This window comes from Macrobrachium rosenbergii, unplaced genomic scaffold (assembly GCF_040412425.1).
Source record: "Macrobrachium rosenbergii isolate ZJJX-2024 unplaced genomic scaffold, ASM4041242v1 282, whole genome shotgun sequence".
Classification (NCBI taxonomy): Eukaryota; Metazoa; Arthropoda; class Malacostraca; order Decapoda; family Palaemonidae; genus Macrobrachium; species Macrobrachium rosenbergii.
Window position 1 is genome coordinate 4,059,085 of NW_027100730.1, and position 13,371 is coordinate 4,072,455.

Sequence of the window (13,371 nt, forward strand, 5' to 3'; positions counted from 1 at the left end):
CCAAAAGTACATGACATTAGGGCGGTGGCCACCTCCACTAACTATTTCCATTATATGAATTTCGAGGATCTTACAAAATATACAGGATGGAAGTCTCCCGTAGTTTTCAAACGCCACTATCTGAAATCCCTAGAAGCTCTGAAGTTCACCACAGTGGCGGCAGGGAACATCGTTCCTCCCTCTGTTTAATTCTTTTCTCGTACTCAGTCACTCTCCTCCCTCCTACCTGCCTCATTTATTCCCTTTCAATCACCTCCAGGTCAGGCATACTTCACAGCCTGTCTCCTGACCATGTCATAGTTTTGTATTGTCTACTATGTTTAAATTTAAAATACGTTTTCGTGTTCTTTTGTCTTATGGGACATAGTTCCCCCACCTTAATCTTAAGTATATATTTAAGTACCTATATTATATGTTTATGTACTCCTTAGTCTTATGGATAGTTTTATGTTTATGTACACCTTAATCTTACAAATAGGTTTAAGTATCTATATTATTTATTTAAATACCAATATTTTGCTATCGGAATAATTAAAACCCTTGTGGATTTATAGTTTTATTTCTTTCCTCTACAAGTTTCCTTTATTGTTTCAGGATGGTATTTTGGTTTCTCTGTTATTATTTCACCGGCTGACACAGGTCGGACAACCCAGAAAAAGGATTTTGACAAAGGAAAATCTATTTCTGGGAGAGAGACTGTGTCACCGGGTGACCCACCCCTGATTCCCTTTCCCCCTTGATAAAAATACCATTCCAGGATGGGGTGCTAACATGGAATGTGGGTGACGCTGGTTTGTTTACAGTCCATGAGTGGTGCGGGGTTTGTAATGGCACCTCACCGGTGGGACTTTTGACATTGGGAATGTTTGCAGGGCGGAGGCCTGTGATTGTGACAATCTCACCCTTTCTCATACACGACTCCATTTCATGGAGCTCGCACTGGGCGTAGTAACCCAGCTTAGCTTTTTAGCTTTTCTCTGGTATATTTAGCAATAGCTTTACCTAGAAATAAGTGCTGAAAGGTTATTTCACCGGGTGACACAGGTCTCTCCCAGAAATAGATTTTTCCTTTGTCAAAATCCTTTAATGAGTGCTTTAAAATCTGAGGTAGGCTTCCAGTTGCTAGATACTAATAGTCCCCTACTGCCCAAATACCTCAAAGCATTTGCACAAGACGATGAGAGCAACTGAGCAGCAAATTTAACACGCTGCCTCTGATGTCCTTTAACAGTTAGATGATGATTATGAATTTTGTAAGCTAACCCATATTCTGTTGGCTGTTTCATTACCATTTCACGAATGCTTTCGTCAGATATATAGTCATTACCCAAATAAAATCCTGAATCAAGGAAATTGTTTCGAACTAGCTTTACTAAATGGGGAACATCTGCAAAAACATATATTTCCCTCTCTTCACTAGGGTTTTTGAACGAAATTTTGTTCTTAACAGGATCTATGCCTAATTCCCTCCACATACGAAGGTTGGGTGACCCCAAAGTCATTCACAATTGCAACAACTGGATAACCCACGGCTTCTGTATGTACTATGATTTCTAATAGCAATGTTTTTAAATGTGTGTGGCCGAAGTTGAAATAAACTGGTTGTTTCCATTTTCCAATTAATCCTAGTAGCATGAATACTAAAACTTTGTCATGCGGTTCATATAATACATCCATACCTTTGTCGATACAATATTCATCTATAATAGACATTTCATCCAAACTTAGCACTGCAAGTCTTTCATTAATTGTAAAAGTTTCAGATTTAGCTCGTAATAATGCTAATACACTTGTCAAAATCCCTGGCTGACAATAAAAATTACGAGCTCTTTCTTTCAATGTGGTTTCACATGGCAATGGGAATCCTTTTTTAAGTCACAGGTATTTATAAGCCTTAGCACTTATACTTCTTAAAGTTAAAACAGAAGCAATATCTTCACTGCTCCATTCCTCACTTTCTTCTTTGTTACAATGGCTTTAATCTGTGTTTTACTAAAAAAATTGCTCTAAAATAATTTCAGTTCTTATTAGCACAACATTTCTGATAATTAGCACAACATTATCATTCAACTGAGTTATATATTCTTTTAATTTGGCATTTTCTTTCTGCACTTCTTGTAATTCCTTCCGTAGATTTTGCAAGTCTTTTTCCAATATCTTTAATTTGGCATTTTCTTCTTTCACTTCATTTAATTCAGTTCTTAGTTTTTGCAACTCTTTTTCGAACTCCTGATTGCCATTTCTGTTGCACATGGTTTCTCTATATTTTCTAATTCTAATACAATTATTTCATCAGAATCCTCTTGCTCTGAAGTAACCATTGGCTTTCCATCACAAAGATGATCTTGCACCGTAGGATTGTAAAGACGTTTCTTTGACCTCCTATCTGTCGCCTGTGGAGAGACTGTTAGCGCTTCCATTGCAACAACATCCAAGAGAACTTGCATTACAAAAGTATTGTCTTTGCATATTGACATGCCAACAGTAATTGTATATATACATTCCTTTTAGTTCCTTAATTACATTGTTAAATTCTGTTTCAATATCACACATGACATACTTTGCAACAATTAACTCACCTTTTGGTAAAAACATAGAAGGAATAGCGCCTTTCTTCAGCGCTCTCATACTCTTAGGGCTGTCTCTTGATATTACCTCATTGTAGTCCTTGTGGCTGAAATGCACTGAACACACAAGTGCATATTTGATATTAATTGCATCAGCACGGCAACACGACTTACCCACTCATCACAATACATTTTGTCTTTTGGAAAACGAAAATATCTGATTCCATTTCCTTTTGTCTTCCTCTTGCTATTTCAGCAACCATGCACGGAACATGAATTTGGCATTGTTAATAAAGCACTTTCCCATCACTGCCCTACTGCCCTGAACGTTTACTTCCGCAGTACTAAGTTGTGGTTGTCGGCCACGGGTCACTTAAAAGGGTCAGGAGGGAATGTTGTGTCGGCGTGGGGTGAATTGTGGCCCACTCTGGAAGGTGAGTCACCGATAATCTCTTCTCCGTCTGACCTCCACTGTATTGGCCTTGGTTTATCCCAACCATGACACTAGCATTGTCAGATCCAATGCCAACCATGTTCTGCAAGTTCACTCCAAAAACATGTAAAGACTATTTCAGAGCATGGACGATACCATTTGCATCACATTCGTGTAGAGGAGCAAGGTGTAAAAATGTAGAAACTAACTTCTGTGACGGTTCACTAAAGTAATGAATAGCTAATCCCAAATACTTAATAACAGATATATCTGTGGATTCATCGATTAAAACACTGTACTTCCTATCACCTATGTCTTCCTTCAGCTTAGCAACAAAGTGGGGCATAAGAACATTTTTAAGTACTGCAGAGCACTTAGTTCTATGCATTGTAATATCCCCTGAAGTCTTATCAGAGGAACATTTTTTTATGACATCTACCAGGTGATCACAAAAACAAATCGCACAATGTTTAGCGATAAAAGGACACAACTGGGCCTCTGCTCGAGCCACATCACAAGATTTTTCAAAGTTTGTGCTGCAGCAGCTGCTGCTGGCCTGCTGTTCCTGCCTCTCCGATTCAGAAATAGTAGGAATGAGAAAAATGTCTTATAACAAATATGATTACCTGGAAAATTGATGTAAAACGCAACGGAACGAAAGGATATCAAAACATCGCATTTTTCGTGATATTTTCATTGCGGATACTTACACAAAAATTATTTTTGACCCGCTTGGAGGTTAGCCATTGCGGAATCTTTTACATCTGGCTGTGGTACACATCAGTGTTACCAGAAATGAGTAAAACTCGATTTCGCCCACCGACCTCAAAATTGTCGTATTTCAAGGCTCCCAGGCGAGGTGGTCCCTCAAGAACACAATCCTCCAGCGTTGCCTTTGTAACATCTGCAAGAATTAATGAACCAGGCACTGACGAGTATGCAATGAATTTCACAAAATTTTCAGCAATGGTTTTACTTGATCCTTCACAGAACGGATGTCTTGAGCAATAATCTATCATTAAATTCCCAGCACGATATTTAAGTATAAAATTATACATTGTCAAATTCAATCTCCACCTTTCAAGCCTTGCTGACTGAATTTGCTTTGTGTTGTTGAAAATTGATTCAAGGGGACGATGATCGGTAATCAGAGTAAATGGTTTCTCAAATAGATACAGATGAAAATGCTGCCATCCAAACACACATGCCAGTGCTTCATCTTCTGTCTGGCCATAATGTTGTTCAACTGGGGTGAGAGACTTACTTCCGTATGCTATGGTTTTGTCATCTTGAACCAAAATTCCTGAAACTCCCGCGAGACTTGCATCGACCCTTAATTCAGTATTTTTCTGAGGATCAAAATGTGCCATGACAGTATCACTAACTAATGCTTCCTTTAACTTTTGAATGATGCTTCTTGTTCCAACGTCCACTTAAATGAAAAATCCTATTACATAAGTCTTCTCAAAAATTCAGAAATAGTTGAATAATTCTTAATGAAGTGAGAGACATAATTTGTCATACCCAAAAAACTTCTAACTTCACCTTGATTAGGCTAACTGGCCCTATGACATTTTTGATAGCTTGAACTTTTTCTGGATCTGGCGAAATACCGAGTCCTGAAAAAAAATGTATCCATAAAACTTTATTTTATTTATCTTTATTAAGTGTCAAATTCTTATCCTACAGTCTTTCAAAAAGTGCTTCTAAATTTGAATCATGCTCTTCTCGCATTTTGCCATGAATTATTATATTGTCACTGATATTTAAAGCAAAATTGAGTCCTTGTAACACTTGTTTAATCTCGTTCTGAAACACTTCGGGAGCCACACTAACACCAAAATTCAACCGTTTATATCGACGTAGGCCAACATAAATAGCAAACACAGTCATATTACAACTACTTTCATCTATTTCTAACTGGTGAAAACATTTGTACAGGTCAACTTTTGAGAACACTGTTGAACCATTTATTTCATTACTAATGTCATCAATGGTTGGTGTCACATGTCTCTCACATTTGAGAGCTTTAATTGCTTTACGCATATAGACACATATCCTAATTTCGTTAGGAGACTTAGGCTTAGGTGCACCCACAAGATTTGAAACCCATATGGGGTGGGGTCAGTGACCTTTTCAATAACATCGAGTTTCTCTAACTTTTCTAGCTCTTTCTCTATTTGTTCTCTTACATGAAACCATATTCTTCTTGGAGGGTGGGCCGTAGGCACTAGCCTACACTTTTATCTATATGAAATTTAACTTGCTTATTTTTCAGTTTAACTAAACCACTGAAAACAAAATTGTACTTGTCACATAATTTCACATAAGATTCACTTTATATGGCTTTAATTTCTGGTACTATGCCTAAATCAACGGATGTCTCGTAACCAATGAGTGTTTTTGAACCATCTTTCACTACTTAAAAGTATGTTGTCATAATTTTCGAGCCATACTCAATAGAACACTTGTATTTACCTACAACAGTTCGTTTGGGCAAACGCATATGCTTCAATTTTAGTTTTTAACATCAGCTTGCAATTCATTTGACTTATGACTCACTGATGAATTGTATTCATAGTCGAACCGGTGTCTACAAGTACTCCTGCCTGTACATCGTTGATTTTAGCATACACTTTTGGCAATTTCCTATTAAAAATTGCTTTCACTTGTGACTTTACTCTATAGGTAACATCAGCTTCAAAACTTTCGTCTGCTTCAAAACTTTCGTCTACTTCTTCGTTGACTTTGTAAAGTCCCCGCTAAGTGGGTTTTCTATGGTGAACCGCCCGTTTTCTACAGTAACGCTTCTACGAGATTGGGTCAAGCAAAAATAGCCACATTTTATCTTTGTAAATACATATCTACTACTAATTCATTTGCTCCTGTTTTCTTCGCACATGTGTTAGAATATTGTTGTGCCAATTCTTGTTAACTTATGTTTTGTGTTACTTGTATTTACCTATTATAATTAACATCGAGAGTAATCGAGCTCGGGTCACCTGTATTCTATTGTAATCCTCTGTGTGATGTCCGCACGCCGCCTTATAAGCAGCCTGCGTTCTGAATAAACCAGTAGTACATGTCCATCTGCTCATTATTTTGCACCTTTTATAACTTCATCTTCTACTATTTCGTTCAGGTGATGAGGAGTGTCGTTCTTGAAGCATTTTCGGCACACAGATTTAAAATGATTCTTCTTGTGACAGTAATTGCATTCAACTCCGAGGGCAGGACATTTCTTGTTATGTGGATAATTCCCACCACAGTTCCATCATTTGGATGACGATGACGACGCTGCAGCTGATGACGATGACGACGTTGCTTGTGTCTTGAGTGGGGCTGATTGAAATGATCTGTGTGGGCCTAGATTCCAGTGTTGCTGTGATGGCTTATACTTATGCGTCATCTTATTCACTAACACTTTTGAACTTGCTTCTGTATTCTTATCCATAACTCCTGACTGTTTCTCTGCAATTTCCATAGTCCTGGCCATGGTTAACATATCATTGAGAGCTTTCTCTTCTTCTAAACACTTCATTCTCAGTTTGCTTGACAAACAATCTTGAAATACTTGGCTTTTGATTTCCCCGTCCTTATCGGCAAATTCACAATTTTCAGCCTTTTGTCATAACGTTCAAATTCTTTGTTTTTCTTTGGCAGAAAGTAATTTGTTAGACCTTCTTTCACTTCTTCATAATTAGCGTCATCACCACTAAGGCCTAATGCTTCGTAGATTTCAAAAACTTCATCACCTGCATAATCCAACAATAGGGCATTTTTCCTTTTTCTTGAGTCAATGGTGCAGGCTACAAACAGATTCTGTAGTTTTGCAATGTACTTCGTCCATCTTGGACCTAATGAATTTTCCTCACAATGTACATCGAATGAAGAAAAGACTGAATCCCAGACATCTTGTAACAAATGATGCAATCACTTTTGAAGACGCTGAATGAATTCCACTGACCGCAACACCTCCACAGATTGCTCGTCGCCATAAATGTAACAGCTTATACACATAAGGAGGGGTAGGATATGATAAATAACAGACCCATATGGGATGGTTAAGGAGCATTTATTCCACTTGGGATACAAACTACAATTACTGGCTTTCAATGGTGCTGCTGGTACATGATTAGTTAGAAAATACTAGCAGACTCCCAGGCTGCCCCGTGATTGGTTGAGGCATATGCGGGAAGGCTGTGCTTATGACATTTTCTTACAAAATTTGCTAACTGTTACAGTGCCCATGCAAAATCACTCCAGCTCGGAAAGCGATTGACCATTCTTCTCTCCTGCGTACCAGGGTGGTTAGATAACTGAAAATAAAAATACTATATACAGTAAACCCCCCGTATTCATGGGATGCTTACTGACCCCCTCGCGAATAGCTAAAATCCCATGAATACTTAAAACCCTCTACATACACTTAGAACAGAACTGCCTATTTTGATAGTTTAAACACAAGAACAACCCTCTAAATATGCTTATACCTGAGTATTTTAATAGTTTTATCACAAAAAGTGCATTTAGTCATGAAAATTATATGAAAATACAGTAATCAGTGAAAATTTCTCAGTGAAAAATACTGCGAATGGGTGAATTTTCCGCGAATAATGAGTAGATACATTCCACAGAGAAATCCGCGAATCTGGGGGGTTTACTGTATTCAGACTGAAGAAAAAAAGGAAACTAAGAAAATGAAAAAATAAGTTCAACTATATTCATAATTGGTGATCTCTTTATATTGTAGGAAAATTAATTAAAGATGAAAATAAATACAGTATTTTAAGTACCTCCTAAATTTGGGGTATTTCTCGAGAAGAGAATTGGCTTCAGCTTTCTTCCACAATTCGCCAAATTCATCCCTTGACCTTGCATATACAAGGGACTTCATCATACCCATAAGCTCTTGCCAATGAAGTTTATGGATACCAGTGCCATACTTGTTGCAGGATGTGAAATATGCAGAGGAAGAGCTTTGATTTAGGCCATATGGTTGCCAAAGCCTTTCTTTCTGTTCCACAGTTGTTGGTCATAAAACACTGCGGCTCCCCTCTGCCATAGAAGGCGCTCCCACCCAGTGCCTCTTTGACCATGTCAAAATAAGAAAGATTTAAATTAACAGTTCATAACCAATTGTTTCATCAGTAAATATGCATATATAATGCATATCCAAGAATAACAAACAAAAGCAGCCCAGTACAGTACATAGTACACTAACCTTTAGTCAGAGTTGCCCCATCTTGAAAAGATGTGAAAACTAAAGCTAATGGCACTGCACCAGCTGGTCCTGCACACAGGAATGGGATTATGACTGTGTTAAGTTGGTCAACACAGCTTGTGGCATCAACAAATACCACCTCCCCAGCTTCTTTAAGTTGCATGTGGGCCCTCACCATAAACAGTGTTATCAAAATCATGCAGAAGCTGCCTTGGGAAGGCTCAATTCTCAGAATGATTTCTGGGAGGTGTGAGAACACTAAACTCATTTCTTTAGGAAGTTTCACTATGTTCTCGGTAGGTGACCTCATCCCGACCCCTGCACTACTAAGATTGCAGAGCTGACCTTCAGGCTGGGACGGATGGCAGTTCATACCCTCAACCCGAGACAGATCCCACTTCCCTTTCTCTTCCTCGGAGACTGGAATGTTGGTTGGGAGCCCAGCGCATTTTTCCACGGGGAAACTCGACCGGCGTGCCTCACCTGTTCAGCCGAGCAACTTCCAGGATTCCGGATGCTGCTGGGCATGAGCGGAGTATGAGGCAAGATGCAGGCTGAGTTGCTCCATTCATTCCGTCACCATCTCAGAGGTGACTGCACTAGTATATGCTGATGAACCACTGTTTCAGGTCCTCAGCTAAAAGTCATTACCGCATCCTTCCACCGGACCTTTATGACTTTGTGTCGCAGCAGAACTGCCGGAAGACATATCTTCAACACGCCACCATTAGGCAGGTGAGAGCCTAACAGACCTCAAGAAGAAAGTTCGCATCTGGGACCTAAACTTCTCCCAGAGTGATGAGGTCACAGGCTTGGCAGAGGTGGCAATCAGAGCGTAACCAGAGCCTTCATACTTCGCTGGGGTCTTCCTTTCAAAGGGAAGTCCTGAGACCCTCGACCAAACCTAAAGGAAGGAAGAGGTTCAGAGATTCCAGGACTACTAGCTCCCAGGCTCAGACTGTGCTCAGGCGTGGTACCAAGTCTCGCAGATCGGACACAGCCTTCCCCAAGAATCCAGGCAGCCTCTGCAGCAATATGTACCAGGCAGCAGCCGGCTCAGCAAGCTTTCACACCCGCTTAGCCTTTCTCGTGATGTCCCCAGCTTTCAACGCCTCTGCTTTGAAAACCGGGCTGCCATGATGGGCAAATAGGCATGCGAGGGGGGTAGTAGAGCCAGAGCCACAGAGGTAGAGCAGTGTCCAGACCTCTCATTTGAAGAGGGTTTCAGGAGGCAGAGGAAGTAAGATCCTCTTCTGAATCAATGAGCCTCTCAGTAGCGTGGAGATTAGTAGAGTCTTCCGAGCCATTGGACCTTCAGTCCATGGGCCTGTATAATTCTCAAAGGTCTGGGATGGAGCTGAACAGAGAGGCCTCCCAGTCAGATTCCAATAACCTCCATCTAAAGACTTACTGGACTATGCAAAAGGAGGCACAAAGAAAGTCAGACACTTTGAAATTTCAACATTGCCTCTGTTCTAGTGTCCAAAGAGCACCTGTACAAGCACAGAGTACTTGTGACTTGTCTCTGCCTCAACTTATACATTCAATGCGACAAGTTTCGCGATGCTTACACCTTCGTAGTAATGGACCTCGCATTTCCGTGGGGCCGCCACCACCTTCTCAGATCTTACAGACGCATATTATCATGTCCCGATTGCGAAATTTCAGACTAGGAAAACAAGCATACTGCAGAGTCATGCCATTCAATTGCTAAATATAACAGAATATTTACCAAACTGGCAGAGACAGTAGTTCAAGAACTACGGCTCATGGGGATTGCGTTACGAGACACTTGGACGATGATAATTTGGGCATCCAATGCCAAGGAGTACCGTGAAAGCAACAATCACAGCACAACTTCCTGGATACTGGGGATCCCAAATAAACAGGAAGAAACCCTGCCTAGTTCCGGTTGTCAATTTGCAGGCAGAACCAATGGGACCTAAAACACACACAAACCGTCGCCATCAAAAGGAGTGGGAAATAGCCAAAGCTACCAGGCAGTTCCTCAACAACAAAAAGAGCCTCTCATGAAATTCCAGAAAGAGTTTCTAGGTTTCTCTTTCAGTTCGGGCCTGTGCAACAGACTTGTTACTAAAAAGCCAGACTGAATGATATAAACAGGGTATGGCAGGTAAACGAAAGCCAACAGCAGAAGACACAGGAGACAAGGTCTCTCTAATTCCACAGATATTATAGAAGAGGCCGAACACATGGCTTCCATAGTCAAGAGTTTGGCGAGGTCAGTGCTTTCTTCACTTCTCCATCGTTAGTGATCCATAATGATGCTTCCTCCTAAAGTGATGGGGAGTGATATCCAACACAGAAAGTTCAAGGAACATGGTCGACAGTATTCTGCCAGTTCCATATCAACATCTCTAGAGGCAATGGCAAGTATTTCTAAGATGAAGAACGAGGTCAGCCAGACAGATTCATCAGTCTAGTATCGACAGCTTATAGTTGTACATTGTCGAACAGAGGGCTCCAAGTCGGTTACTATCAATCATGTAATGAATGCAATTTTCTCTGGCAAGTGAAACATCTCTGGCACGTGGCCGCCACTTCAACCTGCAGGTGTTCAAAATGTCATTGCAGATTCACTATCCAGGACAACTCCACTGGAGTCGAATGGTCCTGGACAAGACATCGCTCGAGTGGATTTGTCTTCAGGCACCGGTCTCCAGGTAGACCTGTTTGCCACAGAGAACAAATCCACAAGCCTCGTGTTACGTTGCTCCTACCCAGACCTCTAGCTCATTCCACAGATGCGATGTCAATCGACTGGAACAGATGGCAAAAGATCTATCTGTTTCACCATAATAAACCTGCTGATGAAAGTTTTACACAAACTAGATCATTCAAAGGTCAAATAGCACTTGTGGCAATCGGCACTGGCTATGAGTAATTGGTTTTCTACTGGAGTTGGAAACCACACAAACAGATCGCTAATCCAAGATTGACACAAGTAGTGCAAACTCAACTGTGTCAGCTTCTCTGGCAATTCTTGAGGCTCCTCAGCTATGGGACTTATAGTTTGGTGCAGCTCAGGAAAGACACTGGACATTGGACCCTCTCAACACACTGTTCATAGAACTGGTGATAAGAGGAATCTACACTTAGACAATATGACCTAGCAGTTAAAAAAGTTAGCATTATTTCTAAGGAATCTGAAGTCTGTGAAAATGACCATTTAATCTAGCAATCTTTCTTCAGATCACTATTTGAGAAAGTTGGTTTGATTGCCTTAGACCAGCAGTCCGCTCCACACACGGTTTCCTGGTTCTAATGACGTGACTTAAATTGAAAACAGACACTGATAACGAACATGTATACAAATTGATCAGTATAAAGATGTTGTTTTAATAAGTCTAGCCTCAGGGGCTAGAATTTCTGGAACTATCTGCTCTTTCTAGAGAACTGAATCATGTGATTTCTCTCATCAGAGAAGTTCTGCTGCCTGATCTTTGATTTTAGCAAAGAATGAGGATCCGCAAAATAGATGGTCTCCTAGGAAGATTTATTCCCTTCCACAGATCTATCTTTATGTCCAGTTAACACTTTAAAGTTTATTAAAATAGATCTTCTAAAAGAACTTGCAGGCCTTCTTGTTAGGGAAAAAATGGCAGTACTCTTTTCGTTTCATTTCCTTTAAAGGCCATCAGGCAACAAATTCTTATTTTATTAAACAAAGCAATCGGATCATAAAAATTATAGCATGATATCGCCAGAGTCACTCAAATAATTATTTTCACTATATGAATTTGATGACCTCAAAAAGTATACGAAGCTGGAAATCTCCAACAGTATTAAAATTATCTAAGTCCTTAGAGGCTCTAAATATCTCCAATTGCAGCTGCAGGAGTATTGTTCCTCCTGGTCCAGTCACAGAAGACAAGTATATATAACTCTTTACATCCTATTGTAATGTAATTCTTGATTTAAATTACCTATTGGTATATACTCTCTCGCCTACCTGCCTTTGCTTGCATGCCCTGCTTTCTAGCCTTTAGGTCAGGCCTGCTTCACAGCCTGACTCCTGCCTGTAACATTGGATATCCCTGTATTTACATAATTCAGGTTTAACATTAAGTATCTTCTTGGTGTTGGTTTGGTATTTCCTAGACTATGTGTCTTATAGTTTTAATTATATTTTGAACTTTATATTTGGGACTACAGAAACACAGTATTGTTCTAGTTTGCTTACTCCATTAAGGTAAACTCTAGATGATACTACAAGCTATTGTATGGCTGATTCTCTGTTATTATTTTACTGGGTGGATACAGGTCGAGCCCAGAAAAGGGATTTTATTAACGAAAATCTATTTTCTGGGGAAGACCCCAGGTCACCCAGTGACCATCCCTATACTTCCTTCAACCGGATAGCATACTGCTTGAGTGGTGCTAACTTTGGGACAAGATGGCTAAAAGTAGTAGTAGGGGTAGCAAGCGGAAGGTGTATGTAGAACGGCTCTCCCATGATGGGGGCTTTGAGAACGAGATTCATTAAGCAAAGATCTGTGATAGTGGCTACCACTGCCTTTAGTGTATAATTTTGACACCATTGTGGTGATCGATCCAGGGCAACCCTGGCATTATGGATAGCTCTCTCTCTGTGTTATTTAGTAAATATTTATACTCTAGAAAATGAGGTTATTGGGAACCATTTCACTGGGTGATACAGGTCTTCCAGAAATAGATTTTTCCGCTGTCAAAATCCCTTTATAAGTAATCTCTACCAAGTAATTACTTAGCTAACGATTATGCTCGCACGACATCCTAAATTCAAAATTCAACATAATGCATCAGTTACAAAGTGGGTGATGACAGGCCCCACCCACTGCAACGGGAGCGTAGGAGCGACTCACAGCCAGCGGCATCATTCTCTTTTATGCCGCGCTGCAGACAACACGCCTTCGCGCCCTGCTTTCATGATTTGCTGTTCTTGCTTGCTAGAAGTCAGAAGTATTCACTAGTTATGTTAACTTGTATTTTTGTTGGTTTGTGTTGTACTAGCTTACTATTAGTGAAATACGTTGATTGTAGCCTTATAGTCATTGTTTCTGCAGTGTTGGTTACTTTCAAGATTTGTCACGACGCACGCACCATGTGCACCATGTGGGATGCCAGGCGTCTAGGATATATGTTTT

The 13,371-nt window shown here is 40.2% G+C and overlaps 1 pseudogene; it reads right to left on the minus strand.

Moving 5' to 3' along the window:
* Positions 1 to 6,543: 6,543 nt before the first annotated feature.
* LOC136838259 (uncharacterized) lies at positions 6,544 to 8,402 on the minus strand (annotated as a pseudogene).
* Between the last annotated feature and the right edge of the window lie 4,969 nt (positions 8,403 to 13,371).